Source organism: Dipodomys spectabilis, unplaced genomic scaffold (assembly GCF_019054845.1).
Source record: "Dipodomys spectabilis isolate Male_0828 unplaced genomic scaffold, ASM1905484v1 ptg000050l, whole genome shotgun sequence".
Lineage (NCBI taxonomy): Eukaryota > Metazoa > Chordata > Mammalia > Rodentia > Heteromyidae > Dipodomys > Dipodomys spectabilis.
In genome coordinates this window covers 4,325,201-4,338,211 of record NW_024870727.1, presented here as the reverse complement: position 1 = coordinate 4,338,211, position 13,011 = coordinate 4,325,201, and the positions used below count along the sequence as shown (strand labels likewise).

The following is a 13,011-nucleotide window of genomic DNA, read 5'->3' as shown; positions in this document are numbered from 1 at the left end:
GGTGAAGAGATGACTGCTTTGCCAAGACTGGCCTAACTTTAGGATTGCTCCACTAATCCAAGTGAGAGTCTTCAAGAGTCTCATGAGCTCAATAAACCCAAGAAAACCCTAAGCAAGCAAATCATCTATCTTCATAACTGGGTGTGCAGAAAAATTTTGAGGCCAACAGTCATGTTAGTTCACTGACTTACAGCTTTACTTTCCTGGGAAGAATATTCTGGAACAAGTGGTTAAGTTCACATTGTCACTGAGAAAGCTTCAGTCCTGTCTTGATGATTAAGATATACATATGTGGGGGCCTGTGTGTTGTCCCTGAGGTTTTATTGTTTTCATGGCTAGAACTATACCACTTAAACCCTAGCTCCTCTTTCTTTTTTTTTTGGTAGTTTCTTGGAAATAAGGATCTCATAGACTTTCCTGCCTGGGCTGGCTTTGCATTGCAGTCCGCAGAACTCAGTCTCATAAGAAGCTAGGATTATAGGTGTGAGCCACCTGAGTTTGGCTTTCCCTTTTCTTTTGAGTGAACTGTTTCTTCACTCTCCTTTCCACTGCAAGTAAATGCTTAACTATTGAAGAAATAGAATAAGTGTATGATGTTTTATTACTTTTTCAGTAAAAGTCAGTTATGATTTCATCTTGTTACAACTTTCCATAATTGGAATCAGAAGCAATCAGAATTATTTTAATGTTCACCTATGATATTAAAACTCTTTTGGGACGGGGAAGAACTGGAGTTACAGATGTATATCATCTTGCTCAGCTTATTGATTAATACTGTTTTGCTTATTTTTTTTGCATGACTAGCTTTGAATTTAGATCCTCCTGATATCTGCCTTCCAGGTAGCTGAAAGACACTATGTCTGTCCTGTTTCAATATTCCTCTCTGTTCATTCAATCTATCATTTCCTTCTAATTTGTTGCATGTCTAAGACATTTTACTTTTCCCTATTGCATTCTTCTTGAATTCACATATTTGAAAATCCAGTAGTCATCTAGTTGAATTATTTCTTCCTAAATTCTACTCAAAGTGCAATTATTCTAAGTGTCTGTTGAGCATCTGAGATTTCTGCTTGATTCACTATTTAGCCAAACCACAACTGGAAAACTTCATCTCCAAAACATAACCACAGATGAACATTAACACCCAACCACAAATGAACATGAACACCAGGAAGATTTTTTGGGGGTGCAATGGTTGTCTAGCACTTCAGAATAGCAATAACACTAATACTTGTGATAATGTTCAAACATTTGTGTGGCAAATAAAGGGGACATTCCAACAGCTAATCAGTTTCTTTCAAGCATATTAGATAGACACAAATAGAAATGGTATCAGAGGCATTCTGTAATTATTGTGACCTCACTCAGCTACACTCAAGATAGTTATGAACTCATCCAGCTAGAATCCAGCCAAGGACACAGCAGAATTAAAACAACCCAGAATTAAAAAGAAATAGCCCAGTCCATCCACAGAAATTTGAAAAGTTGTAGAGCAGTTGATTGTTAATGTAAGGGCATTCCTGATTTCTAGTTAGCTTTAAAGTTATGTTAAAGTGCATTAAATTTATAACAAGATCCTCTAACAAAACAACTATGCACCTATGAATACAGCTATTTTCATTCTTGTCAAGGAATTAATGACTTCTACAGTTTCTGTGTTTGCTTTCCTTTTGTACTTTCCTCTTAAGTTATTCCACAGTATTGAAATTGTTTGCAGACACTTTTCAGCTTGAATAATATTGTTGGTTCTTGGTTGTTTAATAAGAGATAAACTGCTAAGCAATGTATATGGCATGTAAAGCACCTTGTATTACTATAGTGTTAAATATTTATTATCATGCTGTTTTGATGTCAACAAAACTCAGTCGCTATTTTTAAAGAGATTTTCCATTCCATGGCTTGCTGAACCAAACTGCTAAATGCTGACTTACATGAACAAGAATAATAGTATTCTGCACACATCAGAATCTGAAAGATCCAGATATAAAATAGTTTATTTCTTTTGATACTTAAGCACCTCAGTCTAGGCTTGTATTTCTATCCTTTCTTTTGCCATTCAGCTGTTGCATATATTTATTGGTGAATTTCACAAAGTTCTTAGTATATGTTTGCAGCCTTCGAGACTAATAAATGTATACTATGTGGGATACAAATAGGAATAATACTGTCTTAACACTAATTTGCTTTGATAAAATGTAGATCAGTGTTGTATTATGATAAATAACAGAGACTTTTAAATGGAAGGGAAGTAGGAGAGGGAAGGCTGGTAGACAGAGTAAGAATTAAGGTACTAAGGTTCCCTGAGCCCTGCTTACAATAGGGTGGATAAGGGAAGGACTTACAGATTGATTGTGCACTAATGTGAATAGTTTCTTTAAGCCTGAGTAGGACTCTGCACCTTTTTAGACACTACAAATTCAGGTGATTCCAGTACTTCTTCTCGGTCTCATTCCTGGTTAGGATAAAATTCAACCTGAATTATTAAAATGAATCAATCCTGACTTGTGTTCCAAAAGATTTCAGGCTACCTGAAATGTCCTGCAAGCTAGGAAAATCTTGCTCCCTTTCTCATTTAGTAAGTTTTTTTCTTAAATTATTGAGAGAAGGGATAACAATTACCTTACTTATGTAATTGAAAGCCCTCTGTATATCACCTTGACAATAAAAAATTACATTTTAAAAATTAGCTTACTTTATTTGTAGTATACTTGGGGATTGTTTTTATACTCTATAGCTAAAACATTCAAGGATATTATTGCTATTTTCCTTACAAATGTTGTTTCCTTCTATCTTGTAGTTCTGTAATATGCTCTTTAGGCTCACTATCATTATTATACAAATAATACTCCTGTGCTTCCTCTTTTGTTAAAATGAAAGAGGCAAAGAGAAACTAATTAATATTCAACATGAATGCCCTGTCCTTTTAATCTTAGGTACTCAGGCAGCTGACATCTGAAACATTAGAGGTTGAGGACAATTTAGGAAGTAAAGCCCATGAGATTCTATCTCAAAGATATCCAAAAAAAGCCACTCTAGAGGCATGGCTGGCCTTCCACTGAAGGAGCAAGTTCATTGTTCAAGGTCCTGAATTCAAATCTCAATTCTTTAAAAATAAATACAATGTTGGGGTTCATTTCACCTAACATCAACTTATCTGACCATTTCTGTTTGTCTCAGACGTATACTAGTTAGGCAAAATGAACCCCAAGATAAGGATTCAAATGTTTTTTCTTTCTTGCAATTGTTTCTAACATACTTGTAAGATGATTTCTTTGTTGCTTTGTATGTCCCTTCCCCTCAGTATAATCCCTGTTGGTATAGTTTGTGGAGGGGAAGGGTAAAAACCAATTGTTTAAATAGGGATACAGGTGGACCCATTGCAACAATGAGATGTACAAGACATTATGTCGAACAATGAACTTTACAACTTTGGGGAGTGGGACTGGGAGGTCAGGGATGGTAAGGGGAAACTAAGGAGGAGGCAACAATGCTTGATGAGAAATGTACTCATTACCTTGCTCATGTAATTGTAACCCCTCTGTATGGTATTTTCACAATAAAAAAAGAAAAATAATAATAAAATAAAATAAATACAATGTAAAATGATTAGTTTGGAGGGCTGTTCATATGTCCTACTATTGTACTCCTTTAGTTGACATTACAATTTAGTCATACATATTAATGTACTTTTCTGAGTATGAACTCTCAAATTTACTTTAGTAGCATAAATACGCTATGTATGTTATCTCAATGAATTGAATTATACATTGCACTTACCTGACTTTGACTATTTATCTAATTTGTCATTATAGCAATTTCTATATTCATAATATGTATGTAGCAGATGATCTGAGTGAATTTGAAATTCGTGATTATAACCATAGATATAAAACATTCTATTTCTCTCCTTTTTCTTATGATAAGTGAGTAGTAACATTTATTGAGTTCCACGTATATTTTAGATATGAGACCCTTGTCTGTTGTATGGCTAGTGAAGATCTTCTCCCAATCCGTGGGCTTTCTATTGATCTTGCTAGCTATGTCCTTTGCCATGCAGAAGCTCTGCAACTTCATGCAATCCCATTTGTCCAACCTTTCTTTGATTTGTTGTGTTTCCGGGTCTCTATTAAGAAAATTTCGGCCTGCACCAAGGAGACCTAGGGTTTCTCCTATTCTATCCTGTAATGTTTTCAGAGTGTCTGCTTTGACTCCGAGGTCTTTGATCCATTTGGAGTTGATTCTGGTGCAGGGTGATATATAAGGATCTAGCTTTAGTCTTCTACAAGTAGTTAACCAATTTTGCCAGCACCATTTACTGAAGAAGCTGTCTTTCTTCCATTCTATTTTTTTAGCTTCCTTATCAAAGATTAGATGGCTATAGATCTGTAGGTTCATTTCTGGGTTTTCAATTCTATTCCATTGGCCCTGAGGTAAAAATTAAATCCCCCCAACAACAAATCTCCAAAGAAACAACTGCCCAATAAATAAGTGGGCTAATGATTTAAAGAGAAACTTCTCTGAAGAAGAAAGAAGGATGGCCAATAGACACATGAAGAAATGCTCAACCTCCCCAGCCATAAAAGAAATGCAAATCAAAACAACATTGAGATACCACCTTACCCCAGTTAGAATGTCAAAACTCAAGAACTCTAATAACAACAACAGATGCTGGAGGGGATTTGGACAGAAGGAAACCTTACTTCATTGTTGGTGGGAGTGTAAACTTGTTCAACCACTTTGGAAAGTAGTATGGAGGTTCCTCAAAAGACTCCACATAGAGCTATGACCCAGCAGTCCCACTTTTGGGCATTTACCCAAATGTTTACAAACAAGACCACACTAAAGCTACCAGCACAACTATGCTTATTGCAGCATTATTTACCATAGCTAAGATCTGGAACCAACCCAGATGCCCCTCTAGATGAATGGATCAAGAAAATGTGGTATATATACACAATGGAATTCTATGCCTCCATCAGAAAGAATGACATTGCCCCATTTGTTAGGAAATGAAAAGACTTGGAAAAAATTATATTAAGTGAAGTAAGCCAAGCCCAAGGAAACATAGGTCCCATGATTTCCCTTATTTGCAATATATAGTATATGTATGAGTCAAGTAGAAAAGATCAGATAATGTGATGTTAGGAAAATGAATCCTAAGATATGTATTTTAAATTTTTTTCTTTCATGCATTTGTTTCTAATGCAATTATAAGATTATTTCTTTGTTGCTTTATATGTCCCTCCCCCACAGTATAACCCATGCTTTCACTGTACTTGATGTCGGTATAATTTGTGAAGGGGAAGGAGAAAAACAAGTTTAAATAAGGATACAGGTGGACCTGTTGCAACAATGAGAATTACAAGTTGTCATGTCAAAAACGAACTTTACAACTTTGTGGGGGGGAGGATTAGGTGGGGGGGAGGATGGGAAGAGATGGGAAGGGCAAACAAAGGAGGAGGCTACAATGCTTGATAAGAAATGTACTCACTATCTTGCCCATGTAATTGTAACCCCTCTGTACAGTATTTTCACAATAAAAAAAAGAAAAAAACATTTATTGATAACTTACATTAATAAATTTCTGAATACTTTTGACAAGGTAATGTAGGAAATATAGATGATCTTCAAAGAATTTAAATGTTTACTACTTTCAGTATACAAGCTCCTATAACTTTATGAGCAAAGGAAAGACGCTTTTCTTCACTCAGGCTTTATGCTGGGTTCTGTGAACTTAAGCAGCAAAATATAGAATAAGAGGAGAAAATCCTGTGAATTTTTATTTGATGCTAGTTTTTGTTTGACCTATTCATGGAGGCCTTCATCAAAAAGAGATGATTATTACCAAAAAGATAGTCTATGTTAGTGACATTTGTACACACTTATTTCAGCACTGATTTGTTCTTTCACGAAAAAGAATATTTTTTACTTGGTCCAAAGAAGGCTCCTTTCTCATGAGAAATCCACATATGGACTTTTTTTAGATAGAAAGGGAATTGTCTGATTATTCTCTCATCTGTTATTTCTCATTTCCTTTCAGCTCAAATAACCATTATACCAAATGCCTGATGGCAAATGACCATTTTGAGGTCTTTCGATTTGAACCCCTTGGGTGTTCAAGATAGATAATAATTGATATGACACTTTGAAAATTGGGAGCTGATAAATAAGTTACTATCCTTATTTAGAATAATTGTTAAAAGTGAGCCAGATTCTTGTGGCTCCACCTGCAATCTTTGTTATTCCAGAGTCGATATCTGAGAATCAGTTTAAAGCCAGCCTGGGGAGGTTAGTCCATAGACTTTTACTTCCAACTAACCATCAAAAAGCCAAAATAGACCTACGACTCAAGAAGTAGAGTACTAGTTTTAGCACAAAAGCTCAGGGACAATACCTAGGCCCTGAGTTTAAGATCCAGAATGAGCAAACACACACACACACACACACACACACACACACACACACACACACAGATATTTTAAACAATGTTTTACCCATGAATTCTGGTTATATAATTTAAAGAAAACAGCTCATTGCTATTAGTCTATGAACCATCCCTTCCTACGTTGCCATCTTATTAGATGGGTAGATAAGGATTTCCAGGTCTGCCTGAGCTCTGTAGTAAGATGTGGTCTCAAAATAAAGCACACAATGTTAAATACAAAAGGTGACAAATATGTGCTTTGTGAATTTGAGGATTTATTTGAATCTGAGAATCATATTTTGTTGTTGTTTGTTTTTATGGGAGAAATAAGTGTGTGTGTGCTAGTATTAGAGATTGAACTATGGGCCTGGGAACTGTACTCAAGCTTTTTTGCTGAAGACTAGAGCTCTACCACCTGAACCACAGATCCTCTTCTGGCTTTTTGGTGATTAATTGGAGTTATGAGTTTCATGAATTTTCCTTCCTGATATCTTTTCAACTTTTGAAGCTACATCCTCAAATCTCAGTCTCCTCAGTAGATGGGCATGAGCCCACTTCCTGGCTTAAGAACATTTTCATGAAAATAATTTTTTCAGGTATTCAAAGTTTATATTCATTAATAATTAAAATAGTAAAATGTTGTTTGATGGCATTTTGGAGTATTTCACTTACAGGCATTGTAATCCTAAAATTAATACATTTTAGGGGCTGGGAAGGAGGCTCAGTGGTAGAGTGCTTGCCTTTCATGCATTAGGCCCTGGGTTGAGTCCTCAGCACCATACGCAGAAAAAGCCGAAAGTGGTGCTGTGGCTCAAGTGGTAGAGCACTAGCTGAAGAGCTGAAAGACAGTGCCCAGGCCCAGAGTTCAGGCCCCACGACTGACAAAAAAGAAATCAATACATTTTAATACAGAGAATTGAAATGCTGCTTAGATTAGAGCTAACCAGGTACTGATTTAGAAAGCATAACCAAAAAAGCCTGTGCTGGCTTTGAACTTCAATCCTTGGCTCTCACCCTCTTGAGTAACTAGAATTAGAAGTATAAGCCATCAGTGCCTTACTTGATTAGATATAACTGATGTAGAAGGAGTAATTTGCACCAATTGCTTATGGATCCCATAAAAGTGTGAAGACTGGTTAAACTTATTTTACTGTTTACATATATATGAGATATATATATATATATATATATATATCATGTATATGTAATAACTGCTCAATAGTTATTTAGAAGCTATCTTGGTTATGATTACTCTTCTAATATCCCAGTGTTCAGTGTTTGAGTAACCCTTATTTTACTTACCAATTACCCCATATCAGGAGTTAAGTGTTATTGAGCTTTTGGAATAGGCATAGAGAAGCTTTCACATTTTTAATTGAAGTGATAAAGAGAATCCACCACTTTGAGAGAAGACCAAATTCATAGTAAATGTAGTATAGCATATTGTCATCATTTCTTTACATATCATTGTTCATCTTGGATAATATCTTACTCTCCCTAAGTTATATAGAAAGCTTTATCTAGTAGTATATTTACTGGGAAAACACACTAGGTGTAAGTTTCATTGCTATCCAATAATTCTGATATCCACTGAATACCTTGGCACAAACCCTCATGTATTATAAACAAGTGCTACAGATATTTAAGCTATGTAAATATTCAAAGCCTTATAAAATATGTATATAAAGTGCATGATAAATACTATAGGGACAATACTGTTTATAACCAGACTTTTATGCAAACATCAAAATGACTATAAAGAATATTTTGTAGAAGTATAAATTCTATGAGGAATCAAAAGAGATAAAATGTGACTATTTATTTACATAAAGTTTCTGAAAGTACAATATACTCTGAATACATAATTTCTGATTTGTTCCCTTATCTTCCCACTTCTACCAGTCTTCCAGTGGGGAAAAACAGAATATTGAATTTTACATGAATATTTTCAATAGTTTGCAAAGGACATAGGGCACTGAATTATTTGATTCCTACTACTAGCATTTTAAACCATTGAACACGTAGTTTTTGTTGAAATATACAGCCCTACTTTCATATAATTGAGATTTACTCTTATGTGCTTGTAAAAAATCTGCATGTTTCTTTCTTATAATTCATTAAAGAAACATTCTATGGATATATCTGTTTTGATGCACAGCTATCTACTGATATGCTAACAGTTGAATATTTAATCAAAGTATAATAAGATATGAAGCTTAAGTTATACAATATATTCAAATTTTCTCTCTGCTTATATTTAGTATAATACAATTTACACAACTCCATCTCCATTAAAATTTCAGAAAATCTTCTCCATTTTTATATTCTGTGAAGGTTTCAAAGGGGAACTCATTTTACAATAGGGAACATATATATATATATATATATATATACATATATATATATATATATATATACCCATATATATACACATTATATATAACATTTTAAGGGTATTCAGTTTTCTTAAGGAGAAAATGAACTAATTTAATTAGTGTTGGTATTGGGGCTTAAATAGACTTTTTTATTCTCAAGGATAGCACTACCTCCATAGACAAACCTCCATTCCAGCATCTTGCTGGTTTATTGGAGATAAGTTTCTTATAGACATTGCTATCCAAACTAGCTTTGAACAAGATCCTCTGATTTTACCCCTGAATAACTAGGATCGTAGGTGGGGCCACCAGAGCCACGTGCCCAGCTAAAGAAGAAAATGAGAGAACTGTGACATGAAATATTTCATATTTGGTGAAGAGATTTGTTTGAACAAGAAAATGAGTTAAACAAAATCCCCCTTTCACATCAAGGTTTAAGGAGGTGAAATTGATTAGAATACAATGTGAACTCATGGGGATGTAGCAATTAAATGCTCCCTCCCCCTGTATAACTAACATAAGCCAATAAAAACAGAATTTATTAGGAAAACCTTGGGATGTCACCTTGGAAAAGATTGTTTTGTAAATTGTTTCTACCACTTAGAAGGCAGGGGAAAATCATTTTAGACAGATTTGCTAGGAACACATTGCCAAACCCACAGGACGTGTGTGTGTGTGTGTGTGTGTGTGTGTGTGTGTGTGTGTGTGTGTCTGAGTGTGTGTGCGTGTGTGTGTCTGAGTGTGTGTGCGTATGTGTGCTTGCTACTTTAGGAGTAATGATAATTTATAATACTTACTGTTATGTATCACACAGCCTTTTGCACTAGGTGGAGAAAATTTTGTATGCATTATTTAACATACTCCTATCAACCCTTTAAGAAATATTTGCATTTTTCTTTTGTTCTTTTCATATTTACTTATCCCTTTCATATTTAGAGTAGTCAAGGCTTAGAAATTGAAGTCATTGCTTGGCTGAGAAGAGATATCAATATTCCTTCAAATAAAATGCAAGACTAGCAGCTTCCTGTGTAATCTATTCTAAGTCATGACTTTGATGACTATTTAGTATTTATATCTGAAGGCCCTGCTCCTCACAGGGTACTCTTTGATGTCAGCACATTCTGACTTCTTCTAGTTGCTCGATGAGATTTACAGATCACCTGAAAACTGGTGTTGCCTGCTAAAGAGAAGAGGAGAATGTCATCTGAATTGTTAAAACTTAAGGAACTACCTCAAGGTAACTTCAGAGGTCTTGCTGGTTGGCTAGCATTCAGTCTCATTAAGTTGAGGTGCACACCTAAGTCAAAGTTACACAGTGCTCGTGGAATTGTTTTTGCTTTTCCTTGCCATTTCTTCACATTGCAAAGCAATGATAGGACCTGAGTTGTCATCAGCATTACAAATGGCATAACACTTACTTTTATTGTACTGATCCATATGAAAACTAAAGAAAGATGGGCAGCCATGCCTGACTCCTCATGCCTATAATCCTAGCTATTAAGGAGGCTGAGATCCTATGATCGCAGTTCTAGGCCAGACCAGGCAGAAAATCTGTGAGACTCTCATCAACAATCACCAACAAATTCCAGAACTGGAGCTGTGACTCAAGTAGTAAAGGACCACCACTGAGCAAAAATTAATAGACAGTACCTAGATCCTGACTTCAAGCCCCAGTACCAACAAAACAAAACAAAAGGAAAGGAAAGATGGATACATTTTCTGGCCTCAAGAAAAAATATCAGAGTCATAAAAATATATGAAGAAGAGAAAGGTTGAAAGACTCCCTGAGAAATACATTCTAACCAAAACAATAGGGCTTATGTCTGGTACAAAGCATCCTAGCCTGAAGACTGGCTTTGCATTCCAGCTGGTGGTAATGTCTGGGCCTCTGTGATATAACCTTGCCCTCCAAAGTTGTGATTCTGTCCCTCTTGCAGCTCTTTGATCCAGAGTTTTAAGGTCATGGGATGACTCTACCATCAGTCAGACTGAGACACATTCCTGCTGATGGTGTTATTTCCTCTGTCCAATTTCTTACTCTCAGCACTTAGCTTGCTTGAAATGGTAATGTGTGATGCTATGCTGTCCACATCCTTTTGCCCTCCTGCTTGCCAAGTCCGCATTTTTCAGCCTTTTCTCCCTGTGCCCTACTAAAATTAAATGAATCACCTCTAAGGAACCTGAGCATACCCATCTGATTTACAACTGCCCTGAAACCCTGGTCATAGCCTGGACAGCAGCCTTTTCCTCCTGGAGTCTAGCGAATGAGTCTAAATACATGCAAAACAATTGTACCATTTTCCTTGCTTCTGGGGATACTTTCTTTTTACATGGTTCAACTTTTTTTTTAAGCCTAGTCACTACATTGTTTCATCTAAAGAAAGATTTGCTTAAATATTTCATTAAAAATACTTGCAGCCGGAGATAGTTAATGTTGATTTGAAAAGCAGTTAGGGTGGTTTTTTCCCCTTGTCCAGCTAATTTTTTTTAACGTCTGGCAGCTGGAATCTCTCACTGAAATGCTGACACAATATTATTTAAATAGCCTTGCCTGAGAGGCTAGGAGAAGCTATTTGAGACAAACTTCAAGAAGTGCTGGTGAAATAATAGTCGAACTTATGTCAGCCAATTCCTCAGCCTAGACCAGCATGGTGGGGCTTGAGCTATTATCCTCCATGGAGACATAAAATCTATCCCTTGTTCCTTTTGGTCCTTAAAGGTTCTAAGGGAATTGTCCCCATCTCACAGATGTTTGAGCTGGTGGTCCTATGTACATTTTTAATATGTTTCCTATCGAGTTTGGATAGAAAGAGGGTACAGTTTTTCGAAGGGCTCTGAGTTTATCTTTGTACTTATAGTTTGCAATTCACATAGAAATGGTTTATTGCAATGACCAATACAAAACCTATTAAAGAAGTACTGAAGTACAGCAGATATCTATGACATCTTTTAACCTTAATTTAAGTCATCATTGTACCTAAACTGAAAGATAATTTTAATTTAGTTTCAGCAGTCTAATAGCTCTCTATAAACTGAGGAAACCATTCCTCATTTCCTTTGTTAAACGATGTGTGTGTGTACATGCATGTGTGTGCACACATATGATTTTGTGTATAGTCATTATGCTTGACAGAGGCTGGACAATTTAGATTAAAAAATTCCTGCCCACAACTCCACTTGCTGCCTGTATCTCTAGAGAGGGACAAATCTTTTAGTCTGTAAAATGGAGTAATAATACCAGCTTTCCATCTCATAAGAGCACCATGCTTGCGATCTAATATCATGTCTTCTTGTAAATGGAAAGTCCTAATTTAATTGTCTCCTTGGGCTAAGTGAGAGAGCTCATATTCAGCACATTTGGAAAATTAGATTGTCTCAAAAATGCAAACACATACTATGTAAGCATAGTCTTGGAGAAATTTATGATGAGGATTAATAGTGTTACTTTCTGTCTTTACTGTCTAGCTCTTGGAAGTCTGTTCTCTTTAAGCAATTTCCTGGTATTTTAGTGTGTCCATTTTAGTGATCTTTACAGAGCCCCATGCTGTTGGGACTTAGTCTTCTATGAGAGAATGACAATATTATACCTACGTCTCTTCCTCCCTCGAGAAAAATACCTACTTACTTCTCCTGCTCATTTTAATTTCAATTTTTGGTCTGCTGTGATTTAAACTTGGGGTCTCAGACTCTCACTCTACAACTGGAGTCATGTTTCAGAGCTGTGCTTTCGTTTGTTTTGCAGATAGTATCTCAGGCTAGCTTTTCTCAGCTCAGCCTTGAAATCATGAGCCTTCATTTCTTCATAGTTCACTTTTATGAAGTAGGGTGCCCCTGGCTGACACTTGTAAACCTAGCAACTTGGCTTTTTACTCATTAGTGATACTACCATTTAGAAGTTAGCCCAGAAAGGAACGTCTGTGAGATTATTATCTCCAATTAACACCTAAAAAGCCAAAAAATGGAGCTTTTGCTAAAGTAGTAGAGTTCCAGCCTTGATTCAAAAAAGCTAAGGAGTAGTGCCCATGCCCTGAGTTTAGGTGCCAGTGGCTCACATCGTAAATCCTAGTCTGGAGGCTGAGAAATGTGGATCATGGTTTGAAAACAGCCCAGGCAGAAAAATCACCTGGAGCAACTTCTCTAGAATTAATCACTCAAAAAACTGGAAATGGAAGTGGAAGTGGAGCTGTGGCTCAAAGTGGTAAAGTGCTAGCA

The 13,011-nt window shown here is 36.0% G+C and overlaps 1 protein-coding gene across 1 annotated transcript in view; it reads left to right on the top strand.

The window, feature by feature from the left end:
* The window catches only part of Naaladl2 (N-acetylated alpha-linked acidic dipeptidase like 2), a 910,349-nt gene that overhangs the window by 683,134 nt on the left and 214,204 nt on the right, over nucleotides 1-13,011 (top strand). The gene's annotated exons all lie outside the window — the stretch shown is intronic.